This window comes from Chionomys nivalis, chromosome 6 (assembly GCF_950005125.1).
Source record: "Chionomys nivalis chromosome 6, mChiNiv1.1, whole genome shotgun sequence".
Lineage (NCBI taxonomy): Eukaryota > Metazoa > Chordata > Mammalia > Rodentia > Cricetidae > Chionomys > Chionomys nivalis.
Window position 1 is genome coordinate 7,325,394 of NC_080091.1, and position 8,509 is coordinate 7,333,902.

Here is an 8,509-nt window from a genome sequence, read left to right on the forward strand (position 1 = left end):
TGGCTTGCCCTGGGGAACCCAGCAAAGGAAGAGAGGTCAGAACTTAACTGGCCTGGAATCACAGGGCAAAGGTTTCCCTGGCCTTGTTCCCCAGAGGCTGTCCTACCCCAGAGAGGACACCCATAGAAGAGTGGGGTGCAGCTTCCCCTGCTTGGCTCCCTAGTAACTGGCTTATCCCGGGAGGTCAGCCATCAAAGAGGGGGCACAGCTTCTCGGGCTTGCCAGGAGGCTAGCTGTGGATGAAGAGGCACAGCTTCCCCATTTTTAAAGTTTCTGGTGATGCCAGTAATGGAAGAGGGGCACAGCTGCCATGGCCTAGTTCCTGGGGGCTTGTCCAACCCTGCGGAGGTGAGCTGAGCAAGAGGGGGTGCATGTTCACTGGCCTAAATCCCCAGAGTCTGCGTGGCCCTGTGGAGCTCAGCTATGGAAGACAGGTCACAGATTTTCCAGCAGGACTCTAGGGACTGTCTGTTCCCGGGGAAGCCATCAGGGTGTGGTTCAGCTTATATGGCATGGTATCCCAGGGTTTGGTCAAGCTGGGAAAGGCCAGCTGTGAAAGAGGTGGGCACAGTTTCCCCTGTCTCGCTCTCCAGGACACAGTTTCCCCTGTCTCTGCTGTCTTAGGGAGGCCCACCATGGAAGAGGCCATGCACCTTCCTCAGCTTGGTAGGGCCTGTGGAGGCAAGCATTAGAAGAAGGGGTGCAGTATCCCTGTCCTGCTCCCCAAAATTTGTCTGGCCTTGTGAAGACCCATCATGGAAAGAGAAGTAAAGATTCCCTCATAGGGTTCCTCAGGGCCTCTCTGGAAAGGCAGAGGCTATCCTTGGAAGAGGCTGAGGCCTGATGCCCTGCAGAAGCTAGCCATGGAAGATCAGGGTGCAGCATCCCTGGTCTGGCTCCCCAGGACCTGTCTGGCCCTGCTGACCCCAGACATAGTAGAGGGGGGTGCAGATGCCCCAGCATGACTCCTCAGGGCCTGTTAGACATTGCAGAGGTGATCTATGTAAAGGGGGGCACAGTTTCCCTAGCCATGCTTCCCATTACTGTCTGCTTTTGGGGAGGGCAGCTGTGGAAGAGGGTGGCACTTCTTCCCTGGCCTGCATCCCTACAGTCTGTTCAGTGCTACAGAGGCTATCCATGGTAGAGCAGGCTTCAGCCTCCCTGGACTGGCTCTCCAGGGCCTGTTCATCCTAACAGAGGTGATCCATGGGTGAGGTGTTGCAGCTTCCCCTGACTGGCTCCAAGGTCTGTCTGGACCTGAAGATGCCAGCCATAGAAGATGGGAGTTAAGCTACCCTGCCGTTGTTCATCAGGCCCTGTATGGCACTGAGGGGACCCATCGTGGAAGGGAAGAGGAGAGCACAGCATCCCTGTTGTGGCATCCCGGGGCCTCTCTTTTCCTGTGGAGGCCATCTGTAGAAGAGGTGAGCCCAACGTCCCCAGCCTGGTTCCCTAGAACCTGACTAATCCTGAGGAAGTCAGCCAAGGACAAGCAGGGCATAGTGTTCCATGCTTGCCTTCCCAGTGCTTGTCCAGGCCTGCTGAGGCCAGCCATGAAAGGGGCATGCAGGTTTGGTAGCCTGGCACCACAGGCAGTGGCTGGCCCCTGGGAGGCCATCCTTGGAAGAGTGGCTGTCTCAGCTTCCCAGGCTGAGCACCCCAGGGCCTGATGTTCTGGAGAGATGGAAGAGGTGGTACAAATTCCCCAGCCTGGCAGGCACTGTGGAGGATAGACATGGACAGGTGGGTGCAGATTTACCAAGCTTGCATATGCTGGCGTGGCCAGTTGTGGAAGAGTTGACACAGGCCAGCCATGGAAAAGGGAGTACAGTTTTTACAGCCTGGCAGCCCAGGGCCTAGCCTGTCCTGGGGAGGCCAGGACACAGCTTCCCCAGCATAGATCCCCAGGGCCTCTACAGTCTTTTAGGGGCCAGCTATGGAAGATGGTGGCACAGATTTCCCCACCTGGTCCCCATATTCTGTGTGCCACTGCAGAAGCCAGCTGTGGAAGACGGTAGCACAGCATCTGCATCCCTAGGGCCAATCCTGCCCTGAGAGGACCAGCTGAGGAAGAGGGGAGTACAGTGTCCCTGGCCTGACTCCTGGTAAGAAGGGTTGCTACTTACATGGCCTGGCCCCAGGCAATGGCCGGCCCTAATGAGGACAATTGAGTAAGAGGGGGACACAACTTCCCTGGCACTGCTTCCCAGGGCCTGCACTTTCCTGGAGAGGCCAGTCATGGAAGAGGTTGGCACAGATTCCCAGGGATGTCTCCCCAGGAACTGTTCTGTCCTGGGAGGCAAGCCTTTGAAGAAATTTAACAGAGAAATAAGAGAACTAACAGATGTAATGAATCAAATGGACTTAACAGACATCTATAGAACATTCCACCCAAATAGGACAGAATATATCTTCTTCTCAGCATCTCATGGAACCTTCTCGAAAATTGTTCACATAATTGGTAACAAAGTAAACATCCACACATACAAAAAAATATTAGTAACCACCTGTGTCTTACCAGATCACCTTGGAAGGAAGTTAGAATTTAACAACAATTCTACCCCCAGAAAGCCTACAAACTCATGGAAACTGAACAGTCAACTACTGAACCACCCTTGGGTCAAGGAGAAATAAAGGAAAAAATTAAAGTCTTCCTTGAATTCAACAAAAATAAAGACACAACATATCCAAACCTAAGGGACACTATGAAAGCAGTGCTAAGAGGAAAGTTCATAGTACCAAGTGCCCACATAAAGAAAACGGAGAAAGCTCACATTAGAGACTTAACAGTATAGCTGAACGCTCTAGAAAAAAAAAAAAAAGAAGAAGCAGACTCACCTAGGAGGAGTAGAAGATTGGAAATAATCAAACTGAGTTCTGAAATCAACAAAACAGAAACACAGAAAACAATCCAAAGAATCAATGAAACAAAGAGCTGGTTCTTTGAGAAAACCTATCCAAATTTATCAAAAGGCAGAGAGAGAACACTCAAATTAACAAGATCAGAAACGAAAAGGGGGACATAACAACAGCTACTGAGGAAATTCAGAGAATCATTAGGTCTTACTACAAAAGCCTGTATGCCACAATATTGAAAAATGTGAAAGAAATGGACATTTTTTAGATAAGTACCATATACCAAAATTAAATAAAGACTGGGTGAACAATATAAATAAACCTATATGTCACAAGGAAATAGAAGCTGTCATCAAAAACCTTCCAATAAAAAAAAAGGCCAGGACCAGATGGTTTAAGGCAAAAAAACTACCAGAACTTCCAAGAAGAGCTGATACCTATACTCCTTAAGGTGTTTCACAAAATAGAAACAAAAGAGTCATTGCCAAACTCTTTTTATGAAGTTACAGTTACCCTGATACCAAAACTACACAAAGACTCAACTAAGAAAGAATTACAGACCAATCTAACTCATGAACATCGATGTAAAAATTCTCAATAAAATACTGGCAAACCGAATCCAAGAACATATTTAAAAATGTGATCCATTATGAACCAGAGAGGCAGAGCTAGTTCAACATAAAAAATCCATCAATGTAATCCATCATATAAATAAACTGAAAGAAAAATTATGATCAGTTTATTAGATGCTGAAAAAGCATTTGACAAAATTTAACACTGCTTTATGATAAAGGTCTTGGAGAGATTAGGGATACAAGGATCATAATTAATATATACAGCAAGCCGACTGCTAACATCAAATTAAGTGGAGGGAAACAAAGCCATTCCACTAGATTCAGGAGCAAAACAAGGCTGTCCACTGTCTCCATATCTCTTCAACATAGTGCTTGAAGTTCTAGCAATAGCAATAAGACAACATAAGGAGATCAAGGAGATTTGAATTGGAAAGGAAGAAGTCAAACTTTCATTATTTGCAGATGATATGATAGTGATAAGTGACCCCAATAACTCTGCCAAAGAACTCCTACAGCTGATAAATACCTTCAGTGATGAGGCAGGATACAAGATCAACTAAAAAAAAATCAGTAGCCCTTTTATACACAAAGGATAAAGAAGCAGAGAGGGAAATCAGAGAAACATCACCTTTCACAATAGCCACAAATAGCATAAACCATCTTGAGGTAACACTAACCAAGGAAGTGATAAATATATTTGACAAGAACTTTAAGACTTTGAAGTAAGAAATTAAAGAGGACACCAGAAAATGGAAGGATCTTGTGCTCTTGGATTGGTAGGATCAACATTGTAAAAATGGCAATTCTACCAAAGGCAATCTATAGATTCAATGCAATCCCCATCATAATCCCAACAAAATTCTTCACAGTCATTGAGAGAAGAATAATCAACTTCATATGGAAAAACAAAAAACGCAGGATAGCCAAAACAATCCTATATAATAAAAGTACTTCTGGCGGCATTACCATTCCTGATTTCAAACACTATTACAGAGCTACAGTAATGCAACCAGTTTGGTACTGGCATAAAAACAGAGATGTTGATCAATGGAATTGAATTGAAGACCAGGATATTAATCCACAAAACTATGAATGCTTGATTTTCGAAAAACTAGCTATAATTATACAATGGAAGGAAGAAAACATTTTTAACAAATGGTGCTGGCATAATTGTATGTCAACCTGTAGAAGAATGAAAATAGATCCATGTCTATCACCATGCATAAAACTCAAGTCCAAATTGATTAAAGACATCAATATAAATCTGTCTGCACTGAACATGATAGAAGATAAAGTGGGAAATAGTCTGTAACACATGGGCACAGGAGACCACTTCCTACATATAACCCCAGTAGCACAGACAACAAGTGAATAAATGGGACCTCCTAAAACTGAGAAGCTTCTGTAAAGCAAAGGACACAGTCATTAAGACAAAAAGACAACCTACTGAATGGGAGAAGATCTTCACCAATCCCACATCAGACAAAGGTCTGATCTCCAAAATATATAAAGAACTCAAGAAACTAGACACTAATTTTTTTTTTGCATCTCAACTTTTATTTGAAAACAACTTAAATTTTTAGACAAATGATTTTAGTATATAAATTTGATTTTGCTTTTATACAGAATATAAAGATTTCCCTCATTAATCTTCCATATGAAGGGGATTACAGGCCAGAAGAAAGACGCACTCTGTACACAAAGTACACCTCATATGTGTGGCACCGGAGACAAACGGTGTCGTGCTCCTGCACATAAATTAGGACCAAGTGGTGACATCACACATTAAGGGGGAGGAGAAAGATTCTAGCCAATCAGATTCAAGAAGCAAACAGGATACAGAATCTGCAAATAAGACCAAGTCAGCAACTTTTTCAGGACAGTGCAGTTCTATGGGGCTTGTGAGGCTACAATGTGTATATGGATGCACCATGGAGAGTTAGGTAGAGAGGCTCAACGAGGGAGTTTTCACTAAAGCAAATAAAAAACTTCTTGTCAACTGTCAAAACAAAACAAAATGAAAGGGATCCTGTGAGTGTTGGAACACCCAGGGCATGTTAGAGCAGCGCCCGTGCAGCATGCTAAGTTAGTTACAGCTTCTTCATTGGTGTGGAGCAATCATTAATGGTCTCGTTTTGCCTCTTCTTTCCAAACTCAGGCATGTCTTATTTTAGATCGAGTATAGCTTTTATCTATTATTTCATCCCTTAAAAACATGTGAAGACAACATTTATTCTGGGCCAGTGGATGACCAGCGAATTTGTTTATAAACTGTTCCAGCCCTTGCTTCCTTTCCTCGATGAAATTGTCATCAAATATTTCATAGTCTCCTCTAAAAGGAAGCTGCAGCAAAAAAGCTTTCCCAGGGAGTGGGGGAACTACAACCTTGCTCTCTCTTTCTAGTTCACTTCGAAGCTACTCAAAGTCACTGTATGTTCTTCTAACAGTAGATTCCTTCAGCTTGAAGATAGGAAGATTTGTCTTGACCCTGATCTCGTAGACGGTGAACCGGCCCCGGCCGACCCACATGGTCTGCCAGTAGCTCACATTGATCTCGAGGAAGTTGCTGGGCGGCCAGTAGGCGTCATTCAGGTTCTGCGGCTTGGTGATCAGCCGCCGGGTGTCCGCTATGGTCTCCGCCATTTCGCTGTGCGACATTAAAATTTTAAAAAACCCAATTAATAAATGGGGTACTGAACTGAACAAAGAATTCTCAACAGAAGAAGTTCAAATGGCCAACAGATACTTAAGGACATGTTCAACTTCCTTAGCTATCAGGGAAATACAAATCAAAACAACCATTTTACACCTGTCAGAATGGCTAAAATCAAAAACACCAATGATAGCCTATGCTGTAGAGAATTGGAGTAAGGGGAACACTCATCCATTGCTGGTGGGAATGCAAACTTGTGCAACCACTTTGGAAATCAGTGTGGTGGTTTCTCAGGAAACTGGGAATCAACCTACCTCAGGATCCAGCAATTCTACTCTTGGGAATATACCCAAGAGATGCCCAATCATACTACAAAAGCATTTGTTCAACTATGTTCATAGCAGCACTTTTTGTAATAGCCAAAACCTGGAAACAACCTAGATACCCCTCAATGGAAGAATGGATACAGAAGGTGTGGGACATTTACACATTAGAGTTCTACTCAGTGGTAAAAGACAATGGCATCTTGAATTTTCCATGCAAATGGATGGAAGTAGAAAACACTATCCTGAGTGAGATAACCCAGACCAAAAAAGAGGAATATGGTTTGTACTCACTCATTAGTGGACTCTCGCCATAAACAAAAACATTGATCCTTGAGAAGCTAAGTAATAAGGTGAATCCAAAGAAAAACATATATAGATCCACCTGGAAATTGGAAGTAGACAAGTTTGCCGGGTGAAAGTTGGGATCATTGGGGTGGGAGGGTTGGGTAGGGTGTAAAAGAGAGGGGGAGAGAGAAGGGAAAAGGGAAGGATAGGGGAGAGCTTGTTGGAGTTGGGTGGTTGAGATGGAGTGAGGGCAGGTACGGGAGCAGGGAAGAAGATATCTTAATTGAAGGAGCCATTTTAGGGTTGGCGAGAGACTTGGCTCTGGAGGGGTTCCTCAGAGTCCATGGGTATGACCCCAGCTAGGACCCTGGGCCATGAAGGAGAGGGTGCCTGAACTGGCCTTGTCCTGTAGTCAGACTGATGACTACCTTGAATGTCACCATAGAACCTTTGTTCGGCAACAGATGGAGACAGAGACCCACTTCAGAGCACTGGACTGAGCTCCCAAGATCCAGTTGAAGAGCAGAAGTAGGGAGAACATGAGCAAGGAAGTCAGGACCATGAGTGGTTCGTCTACCCACTGAGACAGTGTACCTGAGCTAATGGGAGCTCACTAAAGCCAGCTGAACTGGGACTGAATGAGCATGGGATCAAACTGGACTTCTGAATGTGGATGACAATGGGGGCTGACTGAGAAGCCAATGATAATGGCACTGGGATTCTATTCTACTGCATGTACTGGCTTTTTGGGATCCTAGTCTGTTTATGTGCATACCTTCCTAGGCCTGGATGTAGTGGGGAGGGCCTTGGACTTCCCTCAGTGCAGGGTACCCTGCCTGGACTGGTTGGGGGTGGTTAGTGGGGGAGTGAGAGAGAAGAGGGAGGAGGGGAAGAAGTGAAAATTTTGAATGGTTTTATTTATAAAGTAATAAAAATTAAAAAAATAAAAAAATAGAAAATTGTATTATAGCAGAAAGACACTAGAACTATTAGTTTTCATATTTTTAAAAAGCAAAAGCAAAACAAAATGAAGATAGCAGAACAAAGAATAAATTAAATAACATTAGGTTTTTAAAAGTTAAGTAAATACACTGTACATTACAAAAACAATCAGGGGCTGGAGGAAAAGGTAAGACATTAGGTACAGTGGTACACACATATAATGTAGTGGTGGGGAGGCTAGGCCTAGATTGCTGCAAGTTCAAGGTAAGCCTGAGAACACAGAGAGACTCTCATTCACAAAGTCAAAAGAAAAGAAGGGCTGAAGGAAAGGTTGAACAGTTAACATGGGGTGGAGGGACAGCTGAGCAGTTAACATGGGGCTGGAGGGACAGCTGAGCAGTCAACATGGGGAGGAGGGACAACTGAGCAGTTAACATGGGGCTGGAGGGACAGCTGAGCAGTTAACATGGGGAGGAGGGACAGCTGAGCAGTTAACATGGGGTGGAGGGACAACTGAGCAGTTACCATGGGCTGGAGGGACGGATGAGCAATAAAGTTGGGGCTGGAGAGATGCCTCAGTGGTTTAGAACACTTGCTGTTCTTCTAGAGGATCTGAGTTCAGTTCCTCAGCACCCACATCAGGCAGTTCACGATGACCTCTCACTACAGCTCTAAGGAATAATACAGCACTGTCTTCTGACCTACTTGGGCATTCACACATTTATAGATAAAAATGTCTTAAAAATAAAATCAAAACTCTGACCATCTGAAGAATTCTCTAGGGCTGGAGGTTAGCTCAGTGTAGACTCAGCACACACAGAGCCCTAGACTCAATCCCAGCACACCTTTCCAGGCAAGACAGCAGACACCTA

The 8,509-nt window shown here is 44.6% G+C and overlaps 1 pseudogene; it reads right to left on the bottom strand.

Moving 5' to 3' along the window:
• Positions 1 to 5,488: 5,488 nt before the first annotated feature.
• Positions 5,489 to 6,074, bottom strand: LOC130876260 (sorting nexin-3-like; annotated as a pseudogene).
• Positions 6,075 to 8,509: the final 2,435 nt, after the last annotated feature.